Source organism: Sus scrofa, chromosome 8 (assembly GCF_054392235.1).
Source record: "Sus scrofa isolate SSC_HxYL_T2T_F1_AM1 chromosome 8, Sscrofa_HxYL_maternal_Yorkshire_Landrace_v2.0, whole genome shotgun sequence".
In the NCBI taxonomy this organism is placed as follows: Eukaryota; Metazoa; Chordata; class Mammalia; order Artiodactyla; family Suidae; genus Sus; species Sus scrofa.
In genome coordinates this window covers 97,298,302-97,314,215 of record NC_139390.1, presented here as the reverse complement: position 1 = coordinate 97,314,215, position 15,914 = coordinate 97,298,302, and the positions used below count along the sequence as shown (strand labels likewise).

General features: G+C 34.0%; 1 long non-coding RNA gene across 5 annotated transcripts in view; it reads right to left on the bottom strand.

Moving 5' to 3' along the window:
* Positions 1-15,914, bottom strand: part of LOC102163618 (uncharacterized) — a 501,092-nt gene that overhangs the window by 326,299 nt on the left and 158,879 nt on the right. For all 5 annotated transcript variants that reach the window (XR_014812954.1, XR_014812955.1, XR_014812957.1 and 2 more), the window contains one exon: positions 10,474-10,720. This is a non-coding gene — a long non-coding RNA (uncharacterized LOC102163618). The remainder of the gene's footprint in view (positions 1-10,473; positions 10,721-15,914) is intronic.

Here is a 15,914-nt window from a genome sequence, read left to right as displayed (position 1 = left end):
GACCTCATCAAACTGAAAAGCTTTTGCACAGCAAAGGAAACCCAAAAGAAAACAAAAAGACAACTTACAGAATGGGAGAAAATAGTTTCAAATGATGCAACTGACAAGGGCTTAATCTCTAGAATATATAAGCAACTTATACAACCCAACAGCAAAAAAACCAATCAATCAATGGAAAAATGGGCAAAAGACCTGAATAGACATTTCTCCAAAGAAGATATACAGATGGCCAACAAACACATGAAAAAATGCTCATCATTGCTGATTATAAGAGAAATGCAAATCAAAACTACCATGAGATACCACCTCACACCAGTCAGAATGGCCATCATTAATAAATCCACAAATAACAAGTGCTGGAGGGGCTGTGGAGAAAAGGGAACCCTCCTGCACTGCTGGTGGGAATGTAAACTGGTACAGCCACTGTGGAGAACAGTTTTGAGATACCTTAGAAATCTATACATAGAACTTCCATATGACCCCGCAATCCCACTCTTGGGCATCTATCCGGACAAAGCTCTTCTTAAAAGAGACACATGCACCCGCATGTTCATTGCAACACTATTCACAATAGCCAGGATGTGGAAACAACCCAAATGTCCATCGACAGATGATTGGATTCAGAAGAGGTGGTATATATACACAATGGAATACTACTCAGCCATAAAAAAGGATGATATAATGCCATTTGCAGCAACATGGATGGAACTAGAGAATCTCATACTGAGTGAAATGAGCCAGAAAGACAAAGACAAATACCATATGATATCACTTATAACTGGAATCTAATATCCAGCACAAATGAACATCTCCTCAGAAAAGAAAATCATGGACTTGGAGAAGAGACTTGTGGTTGCCTGATGGGAGGGGGAGGGAATGGGAGGGATCGGGAGCTTGGGCTTATCAGACACAACCTAGAATAGATTTACAAGGAGATCCTGCTGAATAGCATTGAGAACTATGTCTAGATACTCATGTCGCAACAGAAGAAAGGGTGGGGGAAAAAACTGTAACTGCAATGTATACATCTAAGGATAACTTGACCCCCTTGCTGTACAGTGGGAAAATAAAAGAAAAAAAAAAAAGAGTTTACGCTTCCCTCACTAGGATCCTAGTAACCTCCTTTTGGGAATGGGCAAACACAATGCATTTTAAAAACTTCAAAAATTAAATCCTATATGAAAAACTTAATTTTTACATGTATTTCAATCTTGTGATTTTTTTTGTGTTTGGAAATATCAGCATACACATCAGAATGTAGAAAGGACATATTCTGAATTATCTTTCAAGCACTACCCTATGGTTTCTTCGGTACCACTGGCTGTGTACTCCTGGCAGTGGGAAATATTTTGGCAATGTAGAAGCACGCTTTCCTACTTCCTTTTACATATGAGTCAATGGGTGAATAACTGGGAGCTCCTAGCCTTGGAGAAGTCTATTCACAAGAGACCAAATCACTGACATAGAACATAATCTTAATAGCTCCTTTACTTTTTCTGCGTGGTGCAGATCAAAAGAAAAATAAACAAAATATTCTAAAATTAATAAAATAAAAATGAATGCTTTTCACAATTTCATAAAATAATTAATGTCTTTATAAATCCTAAATCTATAATGACTAGACAAAAATCACTAAAAATGAATGCACCTGAGACATATTCTCAGGCTAAATATTAGATTATCTTCGTGTTTTATTAAGGTCACATTGGCCATTGCCTTAAAGTGTTGAGAATAAGATAAAAATTTTTTCTTTTTTTTTTTTGCTTTTTAGGGCCACACCCAAGGCATGTGAAAGTTCCCAGGCTAGGGGTTAAATCAGAGCTACAGCTGCCAGCCTAAGCTATAGTCACAGCAATGCAGGATCAGAGCCATGTCTGCAACCTACACCATAGCTCACAGTAACACCGGGTACTTAACCCACTCTTTGAGGCTAGGGACCAGACCTGCATCCTTATAGAAACTAGTCAGATTCCTTTCTGCTAATCCATGGTGAGAACTCCAAAATAAAAATTAAGACATTTTGTTGTCTTAGGCATATAAATTATTACAAAATCATCCATAGAGCACTTCTTTTCTGTACACTACATACATCAAAACAGATTATGAAAGTCTCCCATGTAGGTTATGATTCAATTTCTATTTTTCCTTTTAAAAAGTTTTGATTTTTATATTTAGATATTCCATTGTAGACACATAATCTTTATAATGGGTCTCTTTTTTTCTTTATTCTAACTTTATTCATATAATGCCTTATATTGCTTAATGCTTGTTGCTTAAAACTTTTAAAATATTCTTTCCATTGGTCATTTCTCTTTTGTTTATACATTTCTGGATTTACATTTCACTTTTAGAGAGATATTTTATGTTGTGCAATTACACGTGTTGAAGATAGCCGAAGTCTTTTATATCTTTTAACTTTTCTGCTATGCTTTAATGTAATGTATTTCACTGTTATGCACCAGATTTCCAATAAAATTTTACCTCACATGGCAGGCCTATAGGTAAGCGAAATAAATTGAATATATCCCATATTTGATTTCATTGTAGAGAGATAAGATGAGGATGTGTGAGTGACATTAAGCATTTATGGGTGGCATATATGCAAGGAAAATAAGTAGTAAATTTCAGAGAAAAATATTGAATATTTCACAGACCTGGAATAGGGTTTGTAATGATTATGTGTAAATCTCTAAGACAAGTAGTAATCTATGTTCCCTTTGTGTCTTATTTATCTAACCATTCTCAAATGGATAGCATTGAATTTATTATTGTAATTCAACTATTGTTAGGGCATGTCTTTAATTTTTTTATGAGATGTTCTCAGTCTTTATATGTTGTAAAATAACTGTATGGTCTCTAAACTTTAATAATTAATTGAAGAGTATAATACTCTTTGAAAACTTTTAAAGTTAAAATAATTGTGCTTTCACTCAGTTTTCTTCTACCGGTTTAGTTTCAAATAATGTTCTACATTGATGCTTATAAGGATATTTTCTCCCAAATAGCACTTTTATTATTAAAAAGTAATATATGGGTGAACTTCTGAAATGTTCTGTGTAAGGAGCTCAAGAAATTCCCTCTAGAATAAAGCAACAATGAAAGTGGACAAAATAATCAAAAACAAGCATTTAAAAATCTCTGGAAATTGACTAGAGAATACAAGAAGTTTAACATTTCTTGACAAGAAAATGTACTGATTTTCAGTCAAAACAATTGGAATCTATGATATGTAAGCGAGGGGCTGCTCCTTTCTATTTCCTGGTAACTAGTTGAGGATGTTAGGTTGTGCTCTCAGTTTCTACCATCATGTTATAACTTTACCTCTCTGTCACAGTGAATCTGCTCTGGGAAAGAAGGAAAGGACACAAAAAGCAGTAATTTCTTTTCTACTTCCTCCTACATGCAGATGTAGGTCCAGTGCACAGAGGTTCTATTCTGCGGCTGTGAGGGTAGAGATTTCACATTATCCTCATCACCAGATCTATGTTGAGGAAATTGTATTGCTGGACCCACCTGGAGTATTTGATGTTATGTAGAAGAGAGCACAGAAAAATCCATTTCTAAGGACAACATGTAGAACCCACAGTGGTGAACAGTTTGAAACAGCTGATATCACTGTGATGCAGGTGTGGGCAAAAGAAATGGCAGACTGTCCAGAAATTTAAGAGAGAGATGGGAATAGATACAGTTCTCCTAACATCAAATCCCAACATGTTTGTCTGGAAGTCTGCACACATGTGCATTGTTGTGCCTGTTTAGGAGACACCAGAAAAAAATTGTGAGTAACTGCTTCTGGCTAAATGTAGACAGACTTTTAATATCTCCTAAATTGAAAGTATTCCTGGGGTTCCCATCATGGCTCAGCAGAAACTAATCTGACTTGTATCCTCCATGAGGATGCAGGTTCGATCCCTGGCCTCACTCAGTGGGTTAAGGATCTGGCATTGCTATGATCTGTGGCGTAGGTCACAGATGCTGCTCAGATCAGATATTGCTATGGCTGTGGCATAGGCCAGTAGATACAGCTTTGATTCGACCCCTAGTGTGGGAACCTTCATATACCACAGGTATGACCCTAAATAGACAAAAAAAAAAAAAAGAAAGTATTCCAAAAGCTACAAAGATCTAATCCGAAGGGTCAGAGTCTTATGACTCAGGGTTTAAACACAACCTTTGACCAATCACTGGCTGCCCACCAAGCTAGGAACACCTGGGACAATCCCGAGGAAGCCAGACCTAAATGATGAATTTAGTGGAAAGAGACTTCAAAGCATCCAGTATGCATATGTTCAAAGAATTAAAGAGACTTAATTTTAAGGAATTAAAGAATATGATGATGATTAATAAGATACAAATCTCAATAAATAAATGTGTTATATAATTTAATTATATTAAATTCTAGAGTTGACAAGTACAATAACTAAAATGAAAAAAAAAATTTCTAGAGAAGATCAATAGTAGATTTAACTGGCATAAGAAAACACCAGAAAATGTGAAGAAAGATCAATAGATATCAGAGTCTAAAAACCTGAAAAATGAAGAGACATGATGACTCAAAAACCTGTGAAGCACCAAGAAGTAGATCATCACACATGTAAAAGGAGGACAAGAAAGCAAAAAGAGAAAAGAAAAGAAAAAAAAAGGACGGAAAAAAAGTTTGAAAAAAATAATGGCTAAAATCTTTCCAAATTTTATTAAACACATTAGTCTACTTATCTAAGAATCTCAGCAAACTCTAAGTAGATTAAACCAAAGATAGTCAGAGACACACATAGTCAATCACTTGAAATACAGTGACAAAAAGAAAATCTTCAAAGCAGCAAGTAAAAATTGATGGACCATATGCAGGTGAATCACATAAATTATAAAAGCTAACTTCTCATCAAAAATGATGAAGGCCAGAAGGAAGTACAATTAAATAAAGTTAGTTTACAAAACAAAGTTAGTTTACAAAACAAAACAAAACAAAACAAAAACAAAGAAAGCAAACCAAACAAGAAAACTATCAACCATGAACGTTATATGTGGAAAAATTATCCCTCAAAAATGAAAGTGAATTGAAGATAGTCACAAATACCAAATCCTGAGAAAATTCATTGCTCCTAAAGGATAATTTACAAGAATAACATTTCAGAAAAAATAATATCAATACTCCCCAAACTGTGCCACAAAATATAGCAGGAGAGACCACTTTCTTAGCTCATTCTATAGGGCCAGTGTTACCTAGACTTCAAATTAGACAAAAATATTACAAATCAAGAAACTTACAATCCAAATCCCTCATGATTACCATTTCAAAAATTGTCAACAAAATACTAGCTAAATTAATCCAGCAACATATAAAAAAGGATTATATACCATGACAAGTGAATTATATCTTCAGATGGGAAAGTTGGTTTAAAATCCCCTAAAACCAATTATGTAATATATCATGCAATAGAATAAAAGACATAGAACAAATTTCATCTCAATAGATACATAAAAAAACTTACAAAATTCAAAACCCATCTATGATTTAAAAAAAATTCACTAGAAATGAAAGGTAAATACCTCAACTTGATATTGAAAATTTACCCCCCAAATCCTACAACTGACTTGATACTTAATGATGAAAGACTAAATATATTTCTTTTAAGATCTTCAACATTATTCTGCCCATTCAGCACATGCACTCAATATGCTATGGAAGGTATCTTCCAATATTTGGACCAGAAAGAAAAAAAAGAGCAAGAAATAAAATATGGAAAATTGAAAAGGAAAAAGTAAACTGATTTAAACACTGACAACATGATCTTGTACAGAGAAAATAATAAGGAATATATTATACTCTTTGACACACACACACAACTATGTGTTCCACCAGTCTCAAGTTAAAATATTAAATACAAATTTTAGTAGAACCAAGAAAATCTCTACACTAGCATTAAAAATAAAATTTTCAGGAATAGTGTTAACTAAAGTGCAATTATTTGATGCTGGAAACTATAAAACAAGGTTTAAAGAAAATAAAGCAAGAGCTAATAAAAGTAAACTGGAAAACCTTTATAAACAAGGTTAGGAAGACACAATATTTTTAAAATGGCAGTAATTCTTAAGTTAACCTATTCAATGATTATATACCCAAATTGCCTTTAATATATTTTGTAGAAATTGGCAAATTTACTGTAAAGTAATATGGAAATCTGAAAGATTCAATTACCTAGACAATCTTAAAAATAAGAACAAATGTACTTCCTGGGTTGAAAATATAGTGCAAAGCAACAGTTATGAAGACAATGTAGCTATGACATAAGAAAAGATATGTAGATTTGTAAAGCACAGTTGAGAATTCTAAAATAAATTATTTCATACATGATCAATTGATTTTCAACAAAGATCGCAAAAATAATTAATGAGGACAGAATAGTCTTTTAAATAAATCATCTTAAGACAACTGGCTATGCAATTCAAAAGGATGAATTTAGACTTCACACTGCACAAAAAGATTAACTCAGAATAAATCATATACCTAAATATAAGTGATAAAACTCTAAAACTATAAGGAAGTCTGTGCTTTTAAGATTCAGATTAAATCCTCTTGAATTGGGCTTAAGCAAATATTTCTTAGGTATTACATGAACATGGCAAGAAATAAAATTAAAAATTGATAAATTAGATTTCATCAAAATACTTTTTGTTTTCATATGACATCTTAAAGAAAGTGGAAAGGCAAGCTATACATTGGCAGAAAATATTTGCAATCATATAGGCTACAAAGGACTTATATCCAGAATATATAAATAAATCTTACAACTCAACAATGTGAATAACACAAATAAATATTGGCATGAAAATCTGTACAGTCATTTCATTTCATAAAAGTTGACATACATACAAATGGCCAAAAACTCATGAAAAAATATTCAGAATCAGTAATCTTTAGGAAAAGGTATATTCAAACCTAATGAGATACCACTTCACACCTATTAGAATGTTTGTACTTAAACTGTCACACAAGTCATTAGGGAAATGCAAATTAACACATTAGGTTATGTCACTATACACAATTCCAATGGTCCAATCCAGAACACTGACTACCAGATGTGGGCAAGTCCATGGAGCAAGAGTAACTTTCATTTACTGCTGGTGCTAATGCAAAAAGGTATAGCCACTTTGGAAGAGAATTTGTTGTTTCTTTTAAAAGAAAACATACTATTACCACACAATCAGCAATCCTTCTCCTTTCCTTCGTATTTACCCAAAGGAGTTGGAAATTTATGTCCACATAAAACCTGCACACAAATATTTATAAGAACTTTATTCATAATCACCAAAACTTGGAAGCAATCAAGATGTCCTTCGGTAGGTGAAAAATAAACTGTCATAAATCCAGACAATATAATATTATTCAATGATAAAAAGAAATGAATTAAAGTTATGAAAAGACATAGAGGAACCTTAAATGCATATTAGTAAGTGAACGATGCCTATGTAAAAAGGCTACAAACTGTAGGATTTCAATATCCTTGAGTAGGCAAGCCAATAAAACAGTAAAAAGGATCATTGGTTGCCAGGAATTGGGGGTTGGAGAGTGGGAAGGGATGAATAGGCAGAGCACAATTTTTAGAACAGGGAAAATAATCCATATGATACTGTAATGATAGATAAATGTAATTACATATTTGTCCAAAGCTATAGAATGTAAAACACCAAGAGTGAACCCTAATGTAAACTATGGTGTTTCGGTAATAATGATCTGTCAATGTATATTCACCAACTGTACTAAATGTTTCACTCAGCTGTGAAATGCTGATAATGCGATAGGCTATGCATGTGTAGAGGAAAGGGGATATGAGAAATCTCTGTACCTCCTCAATTTTGTTGTGAATCTAAATCTGTAGTAAAAAATAAAATATACATTTTTAAAGTAAGATAAGAGTTCCCACTGTGGTGCAGTGGGTTAATGATCCAGCTAGTTTCTATAGGCTGGGCTAAGGATCCAGCATTGCTGAAGCTGTGGTGTAGATCACAGCTCCAGCTCAGATTTGATTCCTAGCCTGAGAGCTTCCATATGCTGCACGTGTTGCCAAAAAAAAAAATAATAATAATAATGTTTTTAAAAAAGTGAAGTCAATAAAAAGTGTAGGCAAGTATATGGAGAAACCAGAATATTCATATATTGTTGATGGGTATATAAAGTGGTGTAGCTTATTTGGAAAATAGTTTGGCAACTTCTTGAAATATTAAGCAGAGATTTACCACATCAGAAGCAATTGCACTTCTATGTATATATCCAAGATAAAAATATTTGTATACCCAGAAACTTGTATATAAAAGTTCATTGCCATGTTACTTGTAATACACAAAGAGCAAAGACAGAAAAGCAATGAATAGAATCATGTATTTGGATACTTTTGCTTATTGCAATCATAAGTATTATAAAGTTATTTAGTGAGAAATAAAATGAGAGGTGTACAGAATTTCCTTAACATGCAAGTTATAGAGCTGAATGGTCCCTTAATTTTTTAGGCAATGGGGTGAAAACTTAGGGAAAGCATAAAGGGAGAAAAAAATAAACAGTTGTTCTTCAGAAAAATTAATTCACAACTACATTCCTAGTTCTATTTCAGTAATATATTAACATATGTACCATAACCAAACAATGCGAAGGCCCAACTTTTTATTTCTTTATAGTTGTCTTTTCCTAAGCACAATAGAGTAAGGACTCAGGCTGAGCAATGGAGAAAAAAATACTCTATTGTTTTAGCCAGTAAAACTAAGGAGAATATCTAATTGCTCTGAATGCCAGTGGTCACAGTGTTAAAGACTTCTGTCATATTTTTATAACAAAATCACTGTTTTGCTGACTCTAAATATATATTAAAATATTGACATGCTTGTGTATTGAGTTTGGCTATAGCTTTTATTCTGGATTTATTAAAAAGGACAGACTACAAAATAAATCTGATTTCAATTGTTTATATCTTATGCATATGATAATAATGAAGGCTATTTAGAAAAGAGAATGTTACTAGAATTTATCAGGACTTCATTTACTGGAAAGAAATTATAATAACCTGCATTTACTGTAGCTTGGTGAATGCCATAAGAGTATGTACAGTAATTGGCCTGTGGCATATTTTCAAATCATTACAAGCCCCAGTGTCTTCATAAATCACCAGTTAAGAAGTACTCATTGAACATTATTCTTTAGTAGCAAATATAATAAAAGCTTATATTTTACTTTTATTTATAAGAGTAAATTTCTCCATTTTTTTGAGTACTCAATATACTTAGCTAAAACCCAGGTTAGCTCGAAGTCTTTCTCAAAGAGTGAACAATATCCATGTTCACCTTAATGGGACAGTAGGAAAAACAATAAAAAGAAAGTAAAGGGATTGGGGAATAAGAAAAATAATATGCAACACAGTTTAATAAATTCCAAATTACAACTCTCTAGTTTTATAATATGTAACTGCACTGACAGAATATGCAGAGCTAATCCAAAACTGTAGTTAGAATTTATGATATTCTTAAGCAAGGAATGCAATTAGAGAAGTCATAAAGTAATAGCTGAAATATTTTATTAGATTAAAAAATAAATTACTTTTGGGCAAAAAGCAACATAAAGTTAAAAGCTGAAAGTTAAAAGCTAAAAAAGAGAGCAAGGAAAGTATTTCACCTTTTATGAGTCAGATGTTATAGCTGTGATGGTAAAATTCTATATGTCAAACTGACTGGGTCACTAGATGCCCAGATAGTTAGTTAAAATATATTCTGGGTTTGTCTGTAAGGGTGTTCCTGAAGGAAATTAATATTTGAATAAGCAATTTGAATTTGCATGTGAATAATTAACATTTGAATGAATAATGATCATCTAAATAACTAATTTGAATATGTAAAAGAGATTGTCCTCCCCAGTGTAGGTGGGCCTCATCCAACCTGTTGAAGGTCGAGATAGAATAAAAGCCTGGGTAAGAAATAATTATTTCTCTCTGCCTTGTTGTCTTCTGCCTTCAGATTAAGATTCTGACTGAATTATACCATTGGCTCTCCCAGGTCTCCAGCTTTCCATCTGATCTTGAACTTCTCAGCTTCCATAATCCCATTAGCTAATTTCTTATAGTATATAGTAATTACATATATATATATAATTATACACATAATTTTTTCAAATTCAAAAGCAATTACATATATATACACACACATTTCTATTTCCCTATAGAACCCAAAGTAATACAGTAATAAATATATAAAGAACTGAACCACAAAAATTATGAAAACAATGAATTTAATTGAATAGAGAAATAGGTAGAATTACAGTAAACAAGGATGCAAGAGAACAAGAAAGAAAGAAAGAAAAAGAGAGAAGAGAGGAAGAAAAGAACATAGGGAAAAAATGCACACAGGATATCACACAGGCAAAGCCAATAAATATTTAAAAAGTAACAAATTAATGACTGAAAAAATACTGAGAAGTGTATTGCTGTTTACCTGCTATATAATAACCCAGTGAAGCTATGATGAAGACGTCGCTCATGGGTAATAGATACCATCTTAGAAGCAGGGTAGCAGTATTCCAGGGAATGCTCCCTCTCTCCACCATAGGTCTTCAGGAATAAGGAAACTTGATACTATCCAAACTCCTTAAGAATACAGGCTGTCACCCGGTGGATGTTGTTGTCACAGGTCAAACAGCACAGATGATAAATGGAGATCATATAAGTAAAGTTGGAGTTATCTATGTAGAGAAAGGATATCACTCAGTTATATTTGCCTTTGAGATAGACATCCTGAGTAGGTTGTATGTATAATTCACAATAAGTATATCTGAAGGAAGGTAGAGATAGGAACATTCATGAATAAGAGATCTTTGACTCTATTTCCTTATAAAGGAGAACCTTTTAGACAAATTAACCTAGCTGAAAAGATTCTGGGAAAGAAGTTGTTTTTACCAGTATGTATGTCAGGGGCTGTGCCATTTCACTTTAGCTTCTAGAAAAACAATCATGAAGCAAGGTTGTGGTGGGCATAATAGATAGGGATAAAATTAAGATATAGGAATGGATGTAGGCAAATTTCTTTACAGAAACTTCTCTCTCAGTGTATTAACAAAATTTCAAATAATGTTAATGTTGCAATACAACCCATCATAAATACTTATGCTTGCATTAAGTAATAAAGAGTGTAAATATATTCAACATCTAAAGCAGATGGTATTTTAAAAATAAAAATGGTTATTGTTTAAAACTTTAAAGCAGAGGTGTATAGTGTCTTGCCTTATTCCCCTCTAATCAAGGACACTTTTACAGATGAGAGAATTCCTGGAGGCCAGTTACCCTTGTTTTCACTGGGAAGATTACAGTAAACCGGATTTCTAGCATAAAGGAAAAACGAAAAGTTAAGGAAAATAAAATGCCTGTGTTGTTACATGTGTTATACATATGCTATGTATGTGAAAATTATCTGACTAGTTTAAAGAGAAATCAACACAAAAACTCTATAGCCACAGCCCAATATTAAAAAACAGACACACAAAAACACACTTTATATTTCAAATCTCCTTCTACATATGCTCCAGAGATTCTTTAGGTTCCCTTTCTAGGGAAATAATTATGGTTAAGTCACATATAACTGCACTGATTAATGCTGTCAAGAACCAAACTCTCCACAGAGAATAAAACAAAGCAGAAACATGAGGTTATGGCAAGGGTCTTGATCTGCACACCGAGAAAATCCAGGCTACAAGAGCAATGAGTTCGGAACTGCTCACAGGTTAAGGGATTTTTATGGAGTAAATACAGAAGACTTTTTTAGCTGGTTGGTTGCCTAATGGTCTTCCTACTTATTTGGATAGCTGGGTAGCTGAGTCACAGGAACAAGAAAGTCCACAGGTGTCTTGAACAGAGTTGGAGTTTGGGGAGTGGCTGGTGTCCTCCGATTTCTGAAAAGAGCTGTAGATTTCTGTAAGGTAGGTTAAGTTTCCTTTATGTGCCTGCATTGACTTGTCTCCATTCTGTCCCTGAATAAATTACCCCATTTTAGCTTGCCAAAACATTTTTTAAATGGTTTCTCTCACCAACAGTGGATGAGAAGCCCCAGTGTTCTGTACTACTCAGAATATATTATCTTTACTTAAGTTTTAACTTTTCCCAATTTGGCACATATAAAATAGATTCACAACCTGGCACATGTAAAATAGATTCACACTGTGATTTCAATTTTCATTTCACTGATGATTAATCAGGTTAAACCATAGGAAAGTAACAGTTAAATGTTTTATACATATATCTTTAAATAAAGGGTTAAAATATATGCTGGTAAACTGTGTTTATCCTATAGAAAAAGAATTTTGATTTCTAAATTGAAATGAAAAAAATTTAATGTTCCTGCATAATTTTTTAAACTTTATTAACTGAAACCTATGTTTTTCATTGTTCTTTAGGAAAATCTGCAGAACTTTTCAGAAGGAAATTTACTTAAGAACAGCAATCAAGACACTTTGTAGGACAATAAAGACATTAATAATACTTTGTTATTGCACATGAAATTATTTGCTATCAAGTTTAATGGCTTACAATGCATTTTTTTTTGGCAGTATAAGGAAATTAGCTCTGTTTCCTGGCACAATTAGTTATAAGTCCTTCATTTTCATTCTCTTAAAGACTGAAGGACAAATCAGTGATAACAGAATCAAGCACTTGGGTAGTCAGCTAAGATTCTTGTCTAGGAGTAATTTATCATGTAAATGGTGCCTGCATTTTTTTTCCTAATGGAAATTTGAAAACAGCTTTCTGCATGACTGAAGCCTTTGTCGGTAGCCCATCCCAACATATGACAAATGTAAATTTTCTCTACATGATAGTAGGACAATCAGTGTTGCAGACTTTTGAAATGACATAATTAGTTGAATACATATATCTTTTTCCAAATCCTCTCTTGAGCTTTTAGAATTTTATGTGTATCTTACATTTTCACTCTAAGTAAAGCTTAATAAATTATAAAATACTTTTTTCTCTGTGAAAAAATAATAGTTTGGGAAGCCAAATCTATAAAACATATGTATGCATATTTTTCCATTTAACCTATGACTTCTTCAAGGTATTAAAATAATATTAATATATTAAGACTATTTGAATCAACAAAATGTGTCTATTGAAAATATCAAAAATATTTAGATGATTGGTTGTATAACACCAGATAAATGAATATTTTCAAATGTATATCACACAGATTTTCTTTATTTTTCTTGGGGTTTTTGGCACCATTTAGAGAATCTAAAGTACTTTTCATTTAAATATATAATACATAAAACTGATATCGGAGCCAATACCTAAAAATATGGGTATGCGCAAATATTTAACGTTTATCATAAAGGAAAAAAATATGTCAATGGATCTATGTCTGTGAAAGGAAAACAGTAATTTTTAAAGTAATATATTTGTCTTTTTTTTAAGGGCTACACCTATGGCATATGGAAGTTCCCAGGCTACGGGTCGAATTGGAGCTGCAACTGCTGGCCTATGCCACAGCCACCGCAATGCCCAATCCTTAACCCTGTCAACCTAAAAAAATGCACAACCTGAAAGCTGAAAGTTAGATTTTATTTGGGGCAAAATTAAGACAAGCCTAAGGAGTTTCCGTCGTGGCTCAGTGGTTAACGAATCCGACTAAGAACCATGTGGTTGCGGGTTCGATCCCTGGCCTTGCTCAGTGGGTTAAGGATCCGGCGTTGCCGTGAGCTGTGGTGTAGGTTGCAGACGTGGCTTGGATCTTGGGTTGCTGTGGCTCTGGTGTAGGCCAGAGGCTACAGCTCCGATTCGACCCCTAGCCTGGGAACCTCCATATGCTGCAGAAGCGGCCCTAGAAATGGCAAAAAGACCAAAAAAAAAAAAAAAAAAAAAAAAAAAGACTTAAGCCTGAGAAACAGCATCTCAGGTAGCCCTGAGAAATCACTCCAAGAAGGGGGGAAAGCTAGGATATATGACTTTTTGCAACAAAGGGAAAGCAGTAGGAACAAAAGATTTAGAGATAACCAGATTTACAGAAAAACAGTTTCTATGGGAAGATGTAAAGGTCTGGGGTTACTCAAATCACTGCTTAGTTATGCATTTCAGCTGTGGGCCAGTCTTTCTTTCCTGAGTTCTCATAGGGCTCACAGGCCCATCCTTGTGAGTGGCTGTTCTCACAGATGACCAAGACATCTTCTGTTTTGTTGCTTAACTATAGCCCAGGATAGATCTGAAATACTGCCCATAAGAAGAAAGGGCAAGTAATAATACAAGTAATAAAGGTGAAGTGGGAGGTGCATGAAGTCACACACCCATTTTACAGAAGTTTGCTGCTGGTCTTGTGAAAGTTACTACTAATCACGGACATTAGTCATCACTGAAGGATTTTCATGGAAGATGCAAGAACTGGGCTCATAAAATCTTCTCCTAAAAATATGTGACATCTGAAGACCTGTTCTTCCAGTTTTCTCACTCCCAGTTTCCACCCTGAGCACTCAGGGGTGCTGCGGGTCAGCTCTGGTGGCTCATGTTTTACTCCATGTAGAGGCTGCGGGCACAACCCACTGAGCAGGGCCAGGGACACTAGTCAGGTTCATTAACATTGAACTACAACAGGAACTCCTGTATGTTTACTTCTCAATACTTATAAAAATACTACAATATTATTTTAAGTAAACTATTTTGAAAATACACATACACACACACACATATATATGCTTACAATGTCATCTTTAAATTTAGTGTCCACTATAATTCTCCTTGGCCATCACAGTTGGCCCCGGTAGTCTTTTCTTAGTACATTTCCTTCTTTTGGCCTCCCCTATGTATCTTTTTATTCCTGCTGATGTATTTGCATGGTTTACAGTTTTAGGATGTCATTGTCTATGACCATGTTTTTCTGAAGTTATTGTTTCCATGTCACTGAGATGCCAACCTTTTGGAATTAATTTACAACTAGCAAGCCCCTAAGCTGTCACAAACACTCCCTTCAAGAAAATTAAATCCAGAACACAGCAGTGAGTTCTACTGTGGAGTTTAACAAATCCTAGTCATAAGATTCAATGAGATCTCTAGAAGTCCATTTTTTTGAAGTGATGGGAATATACACAGAGGCAAAATGGTTTTGTTATGTGTCTATCCAAAACTTAACACATTTAAAAATTATAAAATGTTAAGCTATTTCCTATTAACAGATAGGCAGAGCTAAGTATCTCCCTAAAATTAATGGTTAGGAAAATTTTACTTTTTTTACAAGGAATTTATTGTATGACTCATTCTATTTTCTCTTGAAAGTTTTGATCTAGTGTTATCTCTTCAATAATTATTATGTCTCTTCTGTCCAAGATATTGTGCTTCCCACTGCTGACATGGATATTACAGATGTTCTTCAGCACAGAGTAATGTATATGAATATAAAAAATATGGTTCATACATTTGCTCTACATTCATGCATGAAGTATTCCAATGTACAGAATGGTAATGTAAATTAACTACATTGGGCATTGTGATTTCGTTGATACTGATAGGGATGGAGTAGGCACAGATAGTTGTAAAAGTCCCAATAAGGGACAATAGATAAGAGCAAAACCTAGAGGATGTTGGGAAACCACTGTAAGTTCAAGGCCATCAGAACAAGACAGACCTGCTTAACTAGTGGAGGTGTGAGAATTGCCTCAGGTCATTGGGTGGGGGATGGGATGAGGCCTGAATTCAGATTTAGACCTTGGGCAGGAGTTTGAGGACTGCCCTTTGGTGATGGTGATTTGAATAAAACACCTTTTGGAGACTAAGGAGGAGCTACTGCTCAAAGAAAGAAGAGAGGTTCTTTCCCACTCCCACTCCCACTCCCCTTGGATGATAAAACTGTAGCCCACCTGAATGTAGAGTCCCCCCATGCATCTCTCACAAGCATCCTATCCTAAT